This window comes from Lutra lutra, chromosome 10 (genome assembly GCF_902655055.1).
Source record: "Lutra lutra chromosome 10, mLutLut1.2, whole genome shotgun sequence".
Taxonomy (NCBI): Eukaryota; Metazoa; Chordata; class Mammalia; order Carnivora; family Mustelidae; genus Lutra; species Lutra lutra.
The window spans coordinates 43070140-43089225 of record NC_062287.1 but is presented as its reverse complement, the minus strand read 5'-3'; the positions used below and the strand labels follow the sequence as shown (position 1 = coordinate 43089225).

The following is a 19086-nucleotide window of genomic DNA, read 5'->3' as shown; positions in this document are numbered from 1 at the left end:
ATAGGTGAGAAATTAGTACAATTATGTATTATTCCTTCTTCTTTCCTTCTACCCCATTCTTTTGATATATCATTATGTGTCAATATCATTATATTTAAAATATATAAAACCTCCCACAGGTGTTTACCTTTAGTCCTATATTTAAATAATTGGGTGCTAGCATTTTTAACCCCTTTTTTTCCATTCATGAAAGTTTTATTTAAAATACATCAGTGCGGGCGCCTGGGTGGCTCAGTGGGTTAAGCCGCTGCCTTCGGCTCAGGTCATGATCTCAGGGTCCTGGGATCGAGTCCCACATCGGGTTCTCTGCTCAGCGGAGATCCTGCTTCCCTCTCTCTCTCTCTGCCTGCCTGCCTCTCCATCTACTTGTGATCTCTCTCTGTCAAATAAATAAATAAAATCTTTAAATAAAATAAAATAAAATAAAATACATCAGTGCATCCTCCAAATCTCATTATCAAGTAGAGCTTTGTTTTACAAAACTAACTCTGAGGTTTTTTATTTCCTGAGATCTGGGATGCCTGAGAACATCAATACACAGTATTATACTTGAGAGAAATACAAGCAGGAAGGAACTTACTGCATCACCCTTTTTAACCTTTGCATTTTTATTTTTTTAATTTTTTTTTTTAAAGATTTTATTTATTTATTTGAGAGAGAGACAGTGAGAGAGAGCATGAGCTAGGAGAAGGTCAGAGGGAGAAGCAGACTCCCCATGGAGCTGGGAGCCTGATGTGGGACTCGATCCCAGGATTCCGGGATCATGACCTGAGCCGAAGGCAGTCGTCCAACCAACTGAGCCACCCAGGCGTCCCATAACCTTTGCATTTTTAAACGCTAACTATGTGGGTGTGTGTGATTTGCCTTAAACAAATAAGAAGCTTACATTAAATGTTTTCTTAACAGATTCTGCTGGCTTATTGTTCCGTATAATGAAATCACCCTGCCTTTTTCAGCATCACAGAGTTTAAATCGAAGATTTTTCACATTCAGAATCGAAAGATTACATTGAACTAACGTCGTTCATTTGGAGTTTTAGGATATGTAGGAAACTAGAATAACAGAAGCGAAAATGGGAGGCACGGGAAGAAGGCACAGAAGAGTACAGCTTAATTCTGAGCCACCAGTAGTTCTGAGACTAGTCTCTGGACTTTCCATAAGGAGTTCAGGCCTTCACTATTCTGACATAACATTTGAAAACACTTTGTATGGGACCACGTGGAGCAGAGGTTTGTGATGGGAACGGGGGCAAGGGGCATGAGTGTGAGTGTGGCAATACTGGCAGAGCTCGCTTCTGCTGACAATGTCCAGTATCCCTGCCGACCTCAAGCACAGCCTCAGTGCCTTGGGGATGCTGGGCACGTTCCAGCATTATTGTGTTCCTCTCTGAGCCTTTATGAATTCGGAGCATCCGTCTCAGCCTCTGTCTCATCGGCAGCCTGCTCCCCACCTCCTAGGGTGGGAATTTGTCATGGAGCTCAGCGTCCGGGGAGACTGAAATAAAAATTAATGTCTAAAAGTAGAGGCTGCAGGTCCACTTTGAGCAAGCAGTCAGCATTATGGATAGAGTCCCTTCAGTAGAAACTTGTAGATGTGTAACTATGAAGTAGTGAGACATTTACTGAATGAAGGGAAGGATGAGTAGGATCTCTTGAGCTTCAGAACAGGCTATCCCATCAAGTACCCTCCAGCAGACAAGCTGGCCTCTCCGTCTCCTGTGCTTTTCCCCAGCAAACCCAATACCTGGTCCAGAGACCACCTATCACACCACCTGTGTATTCTCCTACACATGAGCGGTCGGAGCATTTTAATTTACAAGGAAAAAGTAGCTGTAGCCAAAATAGGGATTTCAATATAAGGAGAAAGGGCAAATTCAGAAAAATGTCAGTGTTGCTGTGTCTCAAGAAAATACTGTTGCCATGAGTGGAAAACTGAATGATCTGTTTCTTATCTCTGCTCCTGCTAACAAGCCTTTCTCTCTGTCTCCCTCTCTCCCTTTCAGATTGATGTGCTCTGTTTAAATTATTCAAGTCCAGGGGCGTCTGGGTGGTTCAGTGGGTTAAAGCCTCTGCCTTCGGCTCAGGTCATGATCCCAGGGTCCTGGGATCGAGCCGTGTCAGGGTCTCTGCTCGGCAGGGAGCCTGCTTCCCTCCCTCTCTCTGCCTGCCTCTCTGCCTACTTGTGATCTCTGTCTGTCAAATAAATAAATAAAATCTTTTAAAAAAGTAAATGAATTATTCAAGTCCATACGAAGGACTTCCTTTCTCTAGTAAGTTGGAATGATAATACCTGACGAAGGCAAACATGGCAGCGATGAAATACCCATTTTCTACCCCTAAACACAAGGGTAGTACCTATCCAGTATGCCTATTGTAAATATTAGACAAAATCATGTATGGAGAAATTAAGTCCACTTCCTGAGCCACAGTAATTTAAAAGTCAAGTAAGGGTCCAACCACAGAGGGCTTTGCATTCTGTGTCAACAGTGATATTAATGAGCATTCGTTGAACACTCACTGTGTTCCAGGCAAGTTTTGAATGGCTTTAGGTAAATTATCTTCTTTAACACTGCACAACTCTATGAGTTGGGAGCTCTCACAACCCTCATTGTCCAGCTGAGGAATCAAAGAGCCAAAGATGGGAGTTGGTGGGTAGGAGCACCTGGGACTGAAGCTTGTCCATCTGATTCAAGGGCGTGTGCTCTTGACCTCTCTGTTACACCGACTTTCAGGTCGAATTTGAACCCCAAGACAGTGGTGATCTTATAACGGTTTCAACCAAAGAAATTTTAGGCTCAACCTGAGACAGATTTGGTTTTTATAAAGATCACTCAGATGATAAAATCGAGAATACGTGAGGATGCAAAGGTTAGCTCCCAGCATCGCTAGTAAAATTAAGCATAAAAATAATTCTGTGCCAAGAAGCTAGAAATATATGTGACTCAAAATAACCCAGATAAATATATCACAGCCCTGAAGCCATTTGATGATTTTAAAGGGTTCAGACCAAGGTTACCCTACATGCTGGTTTTTCAGAAAGCATTAGTTCTCCCTCTTTTCTCCTGTGAGGCAAAAACCTAGCTTAATGGCAGGACTAAGGACTTTTGAACTACTGACAGCAGGCCAAACCTTGAGATAAAACAGCTTTGGAGTCATGAAGAGATCAATCAGATATTCAGCATTTCCAGGACCAGACTGAGAGTGAGTTCCAGAGGGATACCCGAGGCCCCGAGTTTAAACATCCCTAAGTACAGGCTTGCAAAGCAAGTGTGTGTGCTGCAAATCCTATGCCCTAGCAATTGCAACTCAAAGAGAGCAGAATGGATTCAAAATATTTCATCTTCATACCAGGCACAGTCCCAATTTCTATTTGTAAACTGATGAAAACCAGATTCCTCTCAGCACTTGGCCTTCAGTTCTCAATTTCTCTCTCTCTCTCTTCTCTTTCCCACACATATCTCCACATAAACATACATGTGTGTACATCCCCACGTATATAAACACATACACATACACAGATGCCTGCATACTTTAGTGATTAATTTTCCCTTGATATATTGTGTTTAAACAAATTCAGTTCCAGACAACGTGGATAGAAAATTGTTCCCTTTCATTTAATTCAGAATGCTCTTTGGTTTCCTTGTATTTTTAAATAATTTATTCTTGTGTTTCAGAGTCCCTCAAAGCCTGCACAGGGTCTTCCTCTATAAGCAAGTAAAAGACTCAGAGCAACAAGAAATAGCTTTTTCATTTTGCATAACCCAGGTCTATTTCATGATATTTTAGTCGATCTTTGCTTTTATGGGATATGAGGTCTTGATATTCCGGTTACAAAAAGAAAGAAGTCCATGTTTTCCCTCCTTAACAGCCAGCATATTTTTCAGAGGTGAGGCTGTTGACCTAGATATTCTGCAGTGATCTGGTCACTTCCCCTGACAGTACTTCAAGATGTTATTATGTGGAATATTACTCTATTATATAACCTCTGGATGATCTCTAAATATATCCCCATCCTCCATACTTCAGAATGTCTGTGAAGTTATCAGAAATCAGTACAATGTTTACTTAACAAGAATTCCCCACAGATTCACTCAAGACCCAGAAATAAAGTCTGATGAAGTAAGGCATGTTATGTGTGTGCACGAGGTAAAGATCTGTCTGGAAAAGGCAGAGAGAGTTATAAACCCACAGAGTATCTCTGGTGATCATAAAGGCCTGCCTTGCAGGTTTCTTCCTTCTTTGCCCGATTTGCTAGTATCTAGCACAACGGAAATAACATTTTTCCTCTTCATTGATGTACCTACGTACATGATATGCTGCAGTGATTTTTTTAGAGTTTATGTTATTGCTTCTCTCCAAAACAATCTCTGAATGTAAACACAGATTAAATTGAATGGTAATTTAAAGGTGTATGAATAGTAGATGGGACTATTCATATCATGAAACTAACAAACATGTTTTTGAGCAGCAGTTAGGGGTCAGCAATTGTGCGAAGTATGGAGCATGTATCATCTGAGATCTACATTTCCTTAGGACATAGAAAGTTGAGGATGATGCTGTTTCCACTCTAATAATGAGAACAAGCTGGATACTATACAAAACCACAGAAGATTTTAAATGTATTAGAGAACAGAGGCCATGAGGTAGCCTGGGGAATTGAAGTACACAAGGTGACGAGCCTTTCTCGGATGAGAGAGCAGATCCGCCTTCTGCAGAGCGCTAAGAGGAAGAGGGGGCTGCCATATATGTGCGTGAAAAGAAACTAGATGGAATTTAATTAATTTTTAAATGCTGAGGCATGGAGATCTCTGCATCCCCTCACTGACTCTTTCCTTGGGCCTTCACTGAGCGCTCACAAGAAAGACTGGGGACAGAGAAGAAGAAATTAAAGAGATACTCTCTGTGGTGCAAGGTATGTGGCCATCTAAGTGAGGGTGAAGAGAGGGAGCTGAGAGGAGTCTGCTTGTGGAAGGAGGCATTCATGGCTGCAGGAGGAAGGGTGGAACAGAGTGCTGCAAGAGATCACTCCTCCTGAGAGGCAGGCAGGGGGTCACCTAGTGTGTAGGAGGACTGCAAGGCCCCTGCCAGTGCTTCTGGCCTCTCACCAATTAGGACAAAGCTTCACTGTCATGGGGAATTTGAGGACAGCCATGCACGGAAGATAACTAAACTGGGGAGTACAGAGCAAATGGGACAAACAGATGGTAAACACCAAGATGGCAGACTCAAATCCAGCTGTTTCAGTAACTACACTAAGTATAAATGGATTCAACACTGTAGCAAAATTCAAGGATTGCCAGATAGGATTTAAAAAAAAAAAAAAAAGACCCACCTATATACTGTTTACAAGTAACACGTAAAAACACAAACAAGTTGAATAACAAAGAAATAAAATAATATACCTTTGAACCTTAAATGTAAGAAAGATGGTGTAACTTGTTATTCAAGGAGTTGCCCACATAATAACGCCCTGCTCTTGGAATCAATCAACCTTTCCCTTTTGACTCATGGATACTCTTAAGAACAACGTACCTTCATTTCTCTGTTCATGCCATACTTTTTCATGCTTTGTCTTTTTCACTGCAAAGCACCCATGTATTTTTTATTGTTTATCATTAACCTAATGCTATAAGCAAGCAAAATTAAGTGCACCAAATTCATCGAAGTTTACAATCACATCAGGGAAGCATGAAACAGAAACAGATACTGAGTGTTCAACGATTTGGTAGGAGGTACTGTTAAAGATTTCTGGAAAGGGGCGCCTGGGTGGCTCAGTGGGTTAAAGCCTCTGCCTTCGGCTCGGGTCATGATCTTGGGGTCCTGGGATCAAGCCCCGAGTCGGGCTCTCTGCTCAGCGAGGGGCCTGCTTCCCTTCCTCTCTCTCTGTCTGCCTCTCTGCCTACTTGTGACCTCTGTCTCTGTCAAAATGATAAATAAAATCTTAAAAAGGGGCGCCTGGGTGGCTCAGTGGGTTAAACCTCTGTCTTCGGCTCAGGTCATGATCCCAGGGTCCTGCGATCGAGCCCCACATCGGGTTCTCTGCTCAGCAGGGAGCCTGCTTCCCCTTCTCTCTCTGCCTGCATACTGTGATCTCTCTCTCTCTGTCAAATAAATAAAAATCTTTAAAAAAAAAAATCTTAAAAAAAAATATTTCTGGAAAAAGGAGTCTGACAAGGGGGAAGGTGAGACAGACAATGCTTTGAAGAAACCAACAGCTTCCTAATCGATTTCATGGTTTCCAGTCAACCCTTCCTTTCAACTTTTCCTTAACAACAAATAAAAATGTTCACAAAATAACAATTGGATTATATTACTTCCTGCACAAATTGTTCTCCCCACTGATCCTATCTTCACCAGTAGGGGTGTCTGTTTACTATGGTTAAAATCCAAAGTATGTGGGCTGAAATCCAGGCCCAAAGCTGGAGTCTTCCTTTTTCCCCAGAACCTTGAACATTCACTCTCCAGGACTGTGTTAACCCCCCAGAGCCCTAGCCCAATTTCTTGGGTCCAGATACCATGCTTAGCCATTATGTTGCTGGGTACTGATGATATGCCTACCTACTGCATCTAGGCACAGCTAGGAATCATTTGCCAAAACTGAGAACCATGTCATGGCCTCCATTTGTGCCCATACCCATCTTCCATCAACTAAAATTTCACCGTAGATATATCAATGCTGCCTGGATCCCATCACCTTGTTTCCTTGAAGTCCATATATTGGACTGATGCTTCCCTTTATCTCTCGCCAACCCACCTCTGAGGTCCTAGATTGCTTCCTAAGCACAGGTCTATATAACATGGTTCCATTTGCCTCTCCCCTTGCTGACTTGTAATCTCCCTTCTCTAAGGAAAAGAGCCTGGATGATGGGAAGCAAATGCACACAGGACTGAATTCAGCCAGAATTATCATCAGATTGAAAGACAGTGAGTTAATGCTATTGCCTTTAACACAGAGGACAAGCTATGCCCTCATCTCGATGGAGAGAACCCATTTAGAGGTCTCAAACCACTAAATGCTATGAGGTCATGGGTTAGAGGATAGTGACGTTTCAGAGACAGGAGATCCTGGTTGAAATAAATTTTCTAAGAAAAAGGAATGTGGGCATTAACACATAAGTAAGACATCAAGACATATTTACTTATGAGCACATTTGTAGACACTCGAGCCCACACCTGTTTTATAATAACAGATCAGTCATGAGTAGGATAATTAGCTTCAGAAATACTATAAAAGTACTAATGCTAAGGAAGGTATAAATAATTCTCCAAGTCATTATTGCTAAGGATGGTGTAGAATTTTCTGTGAGGCACAGTTAAGGGAAGAATTACTAACACACTGTCTACTGCATTGCATTTCAGGTAAAAAAAATGTTGAAAATAATGTAGCAAAGTGGAAAGAAAAGAGGCTCAAGTCTAGAGTTGTAGGTTCGAGTACTGATTCTTCTAAATACCCTGAGGCAGGCTTTTGGTCTCACTGGATCTCAGTTTTTATATCTATAAAATGGGCTATTAAAACCTGTTGTTTGGAAGAATAATACAAATATTATATTACCATGCAAAAGGTAATTAATGTGTTTATTATTATGGCCATTTAGACAGGCACAGTGTCTCATAATCAGGTTAATATAATGGCTTATTTTTGACATGCAAATGACCACTAAATGTTTTAAATCCTTCTTTAACACAGGAGATTTGAAGATCAGCTTTTGAAGCCAGGGTTTTGGGCAGAAACCAAGATAATTCAGCTGCCAGCTACAAAGTACTACAGCAAGTGCCAGAAACACGACTCATTTTTGAATTGGGAAAATATCTTTGCCAAACCATGTCTTAAGGGTTTTTATAGTTCTTTCCCACATGTCACCATGAAAATGTTATTTTTCATATCTCATTTTCGAATGGGGCTGTCAGGATAACAAGTATTGACTCTTGTCCAGGTCCAGGAAATTGATCCAGTTAAACTGAATCTAAGGAGGAGGAGTATTTTAGGGAATCCAGTGACTGATGTCTTGAAGGCATGGGCAGCACCGACCAAAATAAGCATGGGGGTCTGGTCTCCAGTTGCTGGCTGGTATTCCCAAGTCTGCTTCTGCACAGACAAGCTTCCAGATGAATATTCCAAAATCGGTATCAACACCTGGGAGGACATGGCAGTTGAGGAAATATTTGAAATATGTGACAACTAATCACGTTATAACTAAAGAGAAAATGCCCCTTCCACTCTCAGCCGTCCCTATCTTGTGGCCACATTAGAAAAAGGAGATCTGTCCAGAGCAGATCACAACATCTACATTCCCGGCAGCTAGAACCTTCATGAAGATGGTTTGGGGAGGGATGAGGGCTCCACTGATGTGTGCAGGCATCCAGGACGTGCTCGGGAACATCCTCTCCCTCTTACACTGCCACCCTGTGCATCAGGAGGGATCCGGAGAGGCTGAAGTGATAGCATAAATAGGTCTGAGTTTCTTAGGATGGGTGTGAAACTTCAATAAATGAAGCCATTTATTATTAATAAATTATTAATTATTATAAGTTATTAATTAATTCCTTTCATAAACAAAACTTTAACAACTGAAACACTTTCAAGGGACTCAGCCCTCCAAGAAGATCATTTTTTAAAAAGGTTTTATTTATTTATTTGAGAGAGAGAAAGAGAGCATGAGAGGGGAGAAGGTCAGAGGGAGAAGCAGACTCCCCATGGAGCTGGGAGCCCGATGTGGGACTCGATCCCGGGACTCCAGGATCATGAACTGAGCCGAAGGCAGTCTCTTAACCAACTGAGCCACCCAGGTGCCCAAGAAGATCATTTTTTAAAGAACACCTAATAGAAGTTACTGCAAATAAACAACTCTTACAAGTTTACATCCCACATACTTGCAATACCACAATAAACCACTTACATCCTACTAAGGAGTTTTGATATTAGTCAGATACAAAGCTATTCCCCTCACAATATTGGTCGTTCAACTTGGTGTATCTCTACTGGCCAAGAAGATTTTGCTGACTTTGAACTCCTGTAGCCTGGCCTTCTGAAAACCACAAGTTTTCTGAAGGTGCGTTTTCAGACTCCTTACCTTTTCCGCCTTTAAGTATTCCTGAGCTACCGGGAGCCAGCTAGAGACCAAGCAGGGTGTGACACCGCACCCATGGCCTCGGTGAGGACAGGAAGAGGGCGAGGCTGGGAGTAGGAGGGGAGACAGGAGGCTAGGGCAGTGACACAAGTTACAGCTCCTGAGAGCTTCAGACCGACCCACGGGCACGGACAGACAGGATACGTCTTCAGAAGTGAGCACGAGTAGGAGGTCATGACTAATTGAACACTGGGGGAGGGGAAGAAGAAGGAATCAATGACAACGTCTTTCATTTCTGATTTGGGGAATGTGGTGAATGGCAGCGCCCTTAAATGGTGAAGATGAGCTTACTTTGGGGATGGGTGAAGGATGATGTACGCAGATCTGTGCATTTTACTATTGGTAATGGGACTCGTACATCGATGTACGAGTGGGAAGTGAGAGATCTGGTTTCAAGTCACAGCAGGCATTTTTCTGCTGGTCCCAGAGAGCCCCACCTCCTGGCATTCCGGCTCGCTGTACACTTCTCACCTTGATGAACTGGCTTCCGACCAGCAAAATGTGGGAACACTGAGGAGACATCTCTCAAGATTAGGTTACGAAGACTGTGACTCCCATCTCGCTAGGGTGCCCTCTTCATTGCCTTCACAGCTGGCACACTTAGATGAAGCCAGCTGCTATGCTGGAGAGGTCCACGTGGCAAGGCTCTCGGGGTGCTCTCTGGCCAACCGCCAGAAGGCAACTGAAGGCTTTAATCCAAAAATATGCAAGGAACTGAATACTGCCTCCAGTGGCTGCATGAGCCTTCACGGGCTGAGTTTTCAGATCACAATGCAGACCATCTGATGACACCCTGAGTCCCTTCTTTGTGAGAAGCCAGGAAGCAGAAAACCCAGTGAAACTTAACCCAGATTCCTGACCCACAGCAATTGTAAGACGATAAATGTGTGTCGGTTTAGGCCATTAAGCTTCTAGGTAATGGGTTTTGCCCCTACAGATAACCAATACATGAAGCTCTGGCGGTGGGACCTAGATTGGAGACTCACCAGCAAATGGATGGTTTATGCTAACATTTATGCTAAATGGATGGTTTATGCTGAAAAGCTCAACAAAAGATAATGTGTAGTGATGGGGAAAAGGAGATTGGTATAGAAGCTGGAGGAATAGTAAACTTTTTTTTTCTCTTAAGGATTTTATTTATTTATTTATTTGACAAAGAGAGATAACAAGGAGGCAGAGAGGCAGGCAGAGAGAGAGGAGGAAGCAGGCTCCCCACTGAGCAGAGAGCCTGATGCGGGGCTCGATCCCAGGACCCTGAGATCATGACCCGAGCCGGAAGGCAGAGGCTTGAACCCACTGAGCCACCCAGGTCCCCCAGGAATAGTAAACTTTTTAAAAAAAGATTTTATTTATCTATTTGAGAGCTCGAGCTCAAGCTCCTGAGTGAGAAAGCACAAGCAGGGGGAACGGCAGAGGGAGCGACAGAGGAAGAGGGAGAAGCAGACTCCCTGCTGACAGGGACCCTGATGTGGGACTCGGTTCCAGGACCCTGGGATCACGACCTGAGCCAAAGGCAGCCGCTTAAGCAACTGAGCCACCCAGGTGCCCCTGGAGGAAGAGCAAAATTAAGGGAGGGAGGGGGGACCACAAGCCTGAGGAGAACTATAAAGGAGAGATCTGAAAGGTGCGAATTGGAAGGTTAAGGAAAGCGTGACCCAGTATCAAATGCTGAGATCAAGACTGAAAACTGCTTTTAGCAACATGGTGTTTTCTGCTTACTTTGATGTGAACAGTTTCAAAGAAGTGACCTGGCAGAAGGCAGATTTCAACAGACTGAGGAGAAAACACAAAGTGAGAAGGGAAAAGAAACTTCTTTGAAGAAGCAAAGCTGTTGAGAGAAGGAAAGAATAATGTGCTATTTGCAGTAAGATGAAAAGCCAGTAGCTTTTTTATGAGGGGAGAGAGACTTGAGCGTGTAAGGCCTTCTTGGTCATGCAAATTTTGATTACATTTTCTGGTATTTATAACTAAGCTGTTATAACAAAAACAATAAAGAAATAATGTTCATTCACAATCTTCCTGCCCTTTCGAAGGTGCTTATGTGTCCATTTGCATTTTACAGAACAACAAAGCATCACCTTTGTATATATTGTAAACATTTACTAGTGTTGTATATCAGCAGCAGAGTTGTTTTTAATATTGCATAATATTGTCAAGCTTGCATACTATAAATGATCTGTTTCCTATTTATTGGATCTCTAGGTTGTTTCCAACTTTTCATAAATGTAAATAACACTGTGATTAATTGTGCAATGTTGCTCCCAAACAAAAACAGAGCAGCTCATCCTAAAAGATGTTTTCTGGATGCTTGCCAAAAGGAGCACTCCTCCAGCTACCCAGGGCTCTGAGCCGAATTCAATAAAAATTCATGCAAAAACTGCAAGGGCTCTTTCTTTTTGCTTCTTTCATTATCCCAGACTTCAAAAGCCCAACAGGTGGGTAGTTGAAATATACAGAAAGAGATCCCTGAGTGCTCAGATTGATGTTAAACTTTGAGTGAGCCCAAATGCTTTCCGTGAACCCACCCTAGGTTGATGTCTTTCTATCAACATCTAGAGGCATAAGAAATAGAGCAGAGGGTCTCAATCACCTTTCTTTTTTTAGTTATCTAGTTTTCATATTTTTTTTTAAAGATTTTTTTCTTTCCTTCTTTGAGAGAGAGAGAGAGAACATGAGCAGGGGGAGGAGCAGAGGGACAGGGAAAAGCAGACTCCCCACCCAGCAGGGAGCCAGATACCTGGCTGTATCCCAGAACCCCGGGAGCATGACCTGGACTGAGAAGACAGACTCTTAACCGACTGAGCCACCCAGGCGCCCCCTATTTTTCATATTTGAAGAAAAGTGGCTGTCCTTAATAACTTACTTGCCATTGCACTCCAAGTAAAATAATCTACTCTCCCTCAGAGCACCAAGTGTGCTACCGGAAGATAACTTCCGTTTGAGCCTGTAGCAATTGTTGCAAATCTGCTAAACATTAGGTTTGCCAAATCCTTAAAAAGAATCGCTATCGCATTTCTGGTGAGATGCTTTTTGAAAGGAAAAGCTTTTACTGCTTTTGCAGTGGTCAGCTGCAAGTTTACCACGTTTAAAATAGAAAATGTCATGCCTTTTTCCTTTTTCAGCTCCTAATTAAACTCTCTGTCTCTGAGATCACCCTTCTTTTGATCATCCTTGTTTAAGATGATGAAGGAATCTTCTCATTTCTCAGGGCTAGCGCAAGTATGATAGTTACCTACAAAAGGACAAGGAGGTAAGTAAGCCCCTTACATACAATGTCTCATTCAATTCCTTGTAAAGATTGTTTTACAGATAAGGAATCAGAGTGGTTAAGTAGTTTGCCTTAAATCACAGAGCTCACCCATTGACTTGGGATTAGAAGCCAGGTCTCCGTGTTTTCGAAGTACAGCTTTGTTCTTCCTCCCTCAAAATGTTCTTTCTCCGCCTTCCCCAGTTGTGTTGGGGAACCGCCCCATTGTTCCATTGATCAAAGTTTTTGGATCAATAAGTGATAGTGTTGACTTGACTTTTTCAGGAAATGGTCCCTATTACTCTCCCTTGTCTTTTTGTTAAAGGGCTCACCACACCATCTGGCACAAAGTAAGACTTTGATAAATGGTAGCTCTCATCGCCAATAAAAACAACTAACTGGGTGCAAAATTCTAGGACATCTGGCAGAGTTAAGTTGGAAGAGATAATGGCGAGGAGGTGACCACGGGGTGACCCCCAAGCCGGACCTGAGCAATTAGAATTTCCTTACCTCCTCGCCTTGCTTGGAATGTGTGATCTGCCCTTTCCCACAGTGGGAGCTCTTCTAATGCCATTGCCTTGAGGAAGGTGTCCTCGAGGCCATCCAGATGGTACACATGCCTGAAACCAGGTAAGGCCTCTTATGATGCTGGCGGGCATGTGCAGAGATCTACCCATCTTATGGCTGCTTCAGATGAGCCTTGTAAGTTCTCTTGCTTATTAAACCTGCCACAGATCAGTCCGGAGTGACCTCCCTCTTTCCTCAGTCTCTCCTTGCCCTCTGTGTACGGCGGTGGGGGGGAGGGGCAGTCTGCGAACCACCAAGGAATGTCCTAGCTGAAGCTACCACAGCGGGCGGGGGGCAGCAGTGGGTTCAGGGGAAGAGGCCGTCGTGATGCTGCTGGTGTGGATGGCGGAGATGAAGTTCTAGAATATAGGTGACGTTTGGTGGGGTGAGGTCCGGAGCCGATGACCAAGAAAGAATTCTTGAGACATCTTTGGTGCAAATGGTGCTTTATTAAAGTGCAGGGACAGGACCGGTGGACAGGAAGAGCTGCTGCCCCCGGGTTGTGAGGGGTGGCAGGTTATGTACCATGGAGTTGAGGAGAGGTAAGGAAAAGGGAGGTTTCAGTAGAACTTTCATATGCTAAAGAGGACCTACAAAATACCGGATACCAGAGGCTTTGCCATTGCCAAGGTTGTTTTGCCCTTTTGCAAGGTATTAACATCAAGATGGTGGGGGAAATTCCTAAAGAAAAACAATCTGAGGGTTTTGAGGGGGCAGGGAGGTTTGGGGAACCAGGTGGTGGGTATTAAGGAGGGCACGTATTGCATGGAGCACTGGGTGCGGTGCAAAAACAATGAATTCTGTTATGCTGAAAAGAAAAAAAAAATGGGAAAAAAAAAAAAGAATGTCACAGATGTCCCACCCAGGAGTGGTGGTGGGGGAAGGTTGGAGGGTGTCAGCTTTTGCTTTGATCTCAGCCAGCCTTCTGTTCCTTTATCAGTGGCAGCACAGTCGTGGGGCTCCAGTACTGCACAAAATGAAGAATTCTCGAAAGCAAGCAACAGAAGAGGCTCTTCTCCACTAGTGGAAGCACTATTCTTGCCAGGTGGGGTTTTGCAGTCAGAGCCCTGCTCTGAAGACACCAACAGGGGGAGTAAGACTAGGTCCCCACCCCAGAGAGACCAAGACAAGGGGCTGGAACCAAAAGAGCCACTAGGGCTCAGAGAACAAATGGGGAGCTCAGTGTCCAAACAGGGTCTGACCGAGGGTGGGATTATGACAGCAAACGGAGTTACCCACTGGATACAGGCTCCCGAGCCCCACCTGCCGAGCCCTTTAAAATTGTTCCTCCCAGTCTATAGCTGAAAGAAAATGGGTAATATCTCCACTGTGAAATGACTACTCACTGGGAGAAAAAGTGACTGTAGGCACAGAAGTATGCTTCACTATGCTGGGGCTTGTACATCTCCAAGGGGTTACTGAAATTTTATGCAGAATTTAGGATTAGTGTGTGCTGTGTTGATGGGGAACGAATCCATCATTTTCTCAGTCTCAGAGCTTTTATCTATCTCAGCGTCGATGGTCCATGACCTCGCAAGGACAAAGGAACAATGTTTTAAAGAAATGTTCTTTTTAAGCACAAATACTACAGTCTAGTTTTTTCCTCAGTCAAAAGTCTGGTGAGTTGAGATGGGGTGTTCACCTTCTATGGGAGATTTTTCTCATACACCTGGGCCTCCAGTTACCATTCTATGTTCCCATTTGCTCCTCTCTATTTTCAAAATACAGATTCAACAATTTCTGGTCCACTAATGAGCTCCATTCTTACTACATGGCTAAGCGTTTAATAAGTATAACATCTTTTTCAGATCATATTGTGGGTTCTTATGGGGTGAAAGCTACCATAAAATGGGCCCTGTCTGTTGTCCTGACACAGAGAAGAATTGCCCTGTCTTCTCTCATTTCTTCCATCTTCCCCAACCGCTTGGGCCTTGCACATCTTTTACTCCCCGGTCTTCATTCTTCACAGCCCAGCTCAAATTTCATGTACTCTTTGGAAGCTTCTGGGATAACGTTAGCCCCCTGGAATTCTCTGCCTTCTCTGAAGTCTATACTACACTTAGGTGCTGGGAAAAATGCGTCAGGCAGTGAGCGTGTTGTAGGCAGGCTTTCTCCACCATGGCTCCACTCACAATAATTCTTCATTGTGGACTGCCTCTCCTCGCCCGGCATGACAACCCAATGTCTGCTAACATTGGCAAACAGCCCCTGAGACGAATCACCTCTGGTTCAGAACCACTGTTGAAACGTGATCTTTATGTATCAGGCGATGTGATGTGTCAGACTCTGTACAGACCTTATTCAGGGTCATAGCCCACTCTCCTACCTTTATCTTCCTTTACTGCCGTTCACCCCTGGCTTCTGAGCTCACCTTGGACTGTGCTTTACCTTTACAAAGCACTTCAAACTCTTTACGGGGCAGGTAAGATATAAACACTTACTGCTTCTTTTACCCTTTGCCACACATAGCCCAGAGAGGTAAATGTTACCACTGCCTTCTAACAGTCAGACACCGAAGGCTAAAAATCTATGTTCAATAACTGAACTCTAAATAATGAACACGAGAGCAGCGAAGACTCAAAGTCAGGATTGTCTGCTTCCAAAGTTCACGGTATTTTCAGAGCACAACGCTGCTTTGGTTACTTTCTCTCTAGAGACTCCTTGTTACTGCTCAACTGTATTTCAGCCTGCAGACCGGGGATCATGTCTATTGCCTCTTGGGAATACTGAGCATTTCTTAAGATGCCACAGGAATAGTTAATTCAAGGGAAAATTAATTTATTTAATTTTTTTTTTTTTAAGCTCTCCAGAACCCCACAAAAGAGAATGCTGGTATTAAGAGCATTCATTTTCTACCACTTAAAACTACACTGCAACTGTTCAATACTTTTGAAGGGTCAGAAAATACATTCCAGGAAAAAAAAAAATAAGTCATCTCCATGATTTCTTTAAAGCACAAGCCTAGCTTCATGGCATTTCCCTCATTTCCACAGGGGAAGCCTACTTGTCCAGTTTAGTTCTTTTCCATTGATTGCTAGGATTTCAATCTCTTTAGGCCTTCTGCATTAGAGGCAGGAACAAGTCTGTTTTTCATTTTTCCCAACTTGAAAGGCTTGGAGTTGATCATATTCTTTCCCCTTTTAATGACCTGTAGAACTGAATTTCAAAAAACAAATATGCCTTTTAGGACAGAAAGCTCCAACTCAATGTTTGGATCTACATCACGTCCTCAAATTTGGAAAAGTAGAGGTTAAATTTTTCACTTCTGCTAACTCTTAGAAAGCATTTTTTTTTTTTAAAGATTTTATTTATTTCTTTGACAGAGACAGATCAGAAGTAGGCAGAGAGGAAGGTAGAGAGAGGAGGAAGCAGGCTCCCTGCTGAGCAGAGATCCTGATGTGGGACTCGAACCCAGGACCCTGAGATCATGACCTGAGCTGAAGGCAGAGGCTTTAACCCACTGAGCCACCCAGGCGCCCCAAGCATTTAAGGAAAAGTAGTCTTGATAAACAGACTTCTGAAAGGAAAAAGGAGGAAACTAGCAAAGGCGTTGTGTTTTCTGTACAAAGGCTAGTTTCTCTCCTGAAATTGTGGTCAGCTGTCATCACGAGGACATTCTGTAGCACAAGCAGGTCCGCTGAGGTTTCAATTATTTTACCATCCAGGCGATTTCACACTTCCAATCACAACTACAGTTCAATGAGGCCAATGTTTTACAGCTGATGAAACGAAGACCCAGTGGCTAACTGACCCGCTACCAATATTCAATTTCAAGTTCACCCAATTCCTGTCAGAGCAGAAGACTTTGATACATTTAAAGCTTTCCAGTTATGGTCAGGAAGTTTCCACTTAACCTTCGTCCAAAAATAAATCTTTATTACAGTTAAGAAATAGAAATATTAATATCGCTGTATTTAGAGGACAACTGTTAAATTAAGCCTTCCAAACCACCGCATGTGGGCTGAAGCTTAAGAGTACTACTAGCTCCTGAGAGATAATAGGATTTCTGAAAGTTGGAAAATAACTTAGAAATGATTTTACAGAACAAGGTGAGTTTATGTGTCTCACAACATACAGATTTCCTCCTTTTATAATTGGGAGGCAGAATTGGGAGGAATAGTAAAAGTTGTGGATACAGTGGAATCTAGATTTAGCTTTATGAACTAGTAGTTATCTATAGCTTTACTAACTAGTAGCATGCTACTAGTTAGTAAACGTATGCTACTTCACCTCTGTAAGCCCATTTTTATTTTAATGGGAGGTGAACCAGATGACCTTCCAGCACTAATGTTTTGTGACCCCATTATGCTTACCTTATCCTTACAGGAAAATCCCAAATAGGAAGATAAACATATTATGACCTTAGATTAGCATTTTTTGTTTCAAAGTTGCGGTGACTTTTCTCTCAGCTGTAGCCTTCCACACTTGATGGCCTCTCACTGTTTTTCTCTCCAGAGGTAGCCACAGAAGCAATCACGTTGTGAAGGATGCAAAAACCTCTGTACCAAGGGGCACCTGGGTGGCTCAGTCAGTGAAGCGTCCGCCTCTTGGTCTCTGCTCAGGTCATGATCTCAGATTGAGCACTCACTGAGCACGGAGTCAGCTTGGGACTCTCTCACTCTCCCTCTGCTCCTCCTGCTTGTGCTCTCTCTTTTTCAAATAAATAAAAACAGACAACTACATCTGTACCAAAAAATCAAAATGATCTCCCTCAAGTTTTTGAAAGTTTTTGTTTCTTTGAGTTAGTGTTCCTCTGTAGATTCTTTTCTTCCTGAAAAGAAAAAAATCTCCCAAGCCCCTCCTCTACTCTCATAGAGCTTGTTTATTAATAGAACATGTCTCAACTGCCTCCTCATAGCAAACAGTTATCTTACGATTTGAATTTAGAAAAGGAAGACTTGAGTAATAACTAATATTTACATACTCCTTTCTATGTTCCAAGCACTGTTTACATGCTCTACGTAATAGGAAGGCCTTTACGCCTCAGAGAACTCAATGAAGTAGCTACGTATATCCCTTACTATTCAAGTCTATCCAGTCCCTGGCTTTCATGCTTGGAGGTCAAACAGAGGTCAGTGAGCAAGTCTGCTTGGCTGGAAAACTGAGTTATCTGAATCTACTTCAGTATCCCCACTTGGGACGGTGAAAGACTTGAGCTTAAGGAAAGCCAACAATGGTGCCCCAAAGTGCAAATCTATCTGGTTCCTCGGTTGCAACAGCAGGGTTTAGAGGGAGAGGTAACACAGGGAGGGTTGTCTATCCAGTTATCTCTGGTTCACAGCTCAGGTACCTGAAGAACAGGTGGGTTAAGGAAAACTGTCTCAGGCCTTATGCTAATATGAGGCAGAGCCAGAAAGGTAATCCAGGCACTTAGGCACCCAAGTCACTTAAGTCAACGCCACGCTGGTGGCTTGACCGCCCAGCTAAAACTTCACTTTCCTTTGTGAATGGTGGTGTCTCCATATGTACAATGCCGTTCTCCTGGATAGGTCCTTGGGGAGCTTAGCCAGAGTTCCCATTCCATTTTTTGCAGAGCTCAATCTGTCAACAGTGATTAAATGTTCTATTAGCACCACTATAAACAAGTTTGAGATTACAAAATTTGTTTTTTCTACAGTTTAAGAGTTGAATCACAGGTCTTTAGGAACAGTGATGTTCCATTTAGTCGCCATCTTTAATGAATTCTGACACAGGGGATGAAGCAGTGATCTCTGTCATCTAGAAACAGGAAAAGCAGACTCCCATAGCAGATAAATGCAGGTTGAAGTGCAGTGGATTCTCAGTCTGGGTAATCCCTCTCATAATGTCAGGAAAGTTAGGGTCCCCGAGAACCACGGCTTGTCAACTAATCACACTTGGGAGAATTGCTCCCCATCACCAGTTGAGTTCCCACCTCTATGTAGTTTTTCAATATTTGCTGAAGTATTTTATGAATGATACCAGCAATGATTTCCTTAAGAGTTCAGCCCAGGTTCTCATGAAATTATGCAAAACACGGGTTCCCTGTATCTTCACGACTTACTCTCTTTGGGGTCAGCAGACAGCTGTGCAGGTAGAAATCCAGAGGATAGCTCCTGTTTTCCTGTTAAATAATACCTTATCGGTTAACCTGACAGGTAATATCTCTAGAAGTTCTAGTGAAAAA

The 19086-nt window shown here is 43.0% G+C and overlaps 1 long non-coding RNA gene across 1 annotated transcript; it reads left to right on the top strand.

Annotated features, from left to right (window-relative positions):
• The first annotated feature begins 257 nt into the window (after positions 1–257).
• On the top strand, positions 258–17611 carry LOC125078454 (uncharacterized). Its single transcript, XR_007120900.1, has 3 exons — positions 258–276; positions 4635–4642; positions 17517–17611. It is a non-coding gene; the product is annotated as an uncharacterized LOC125078454 (long non-coding RNA).
• Positions 17612–19086: the final 1475 nt, after the last annotated feature.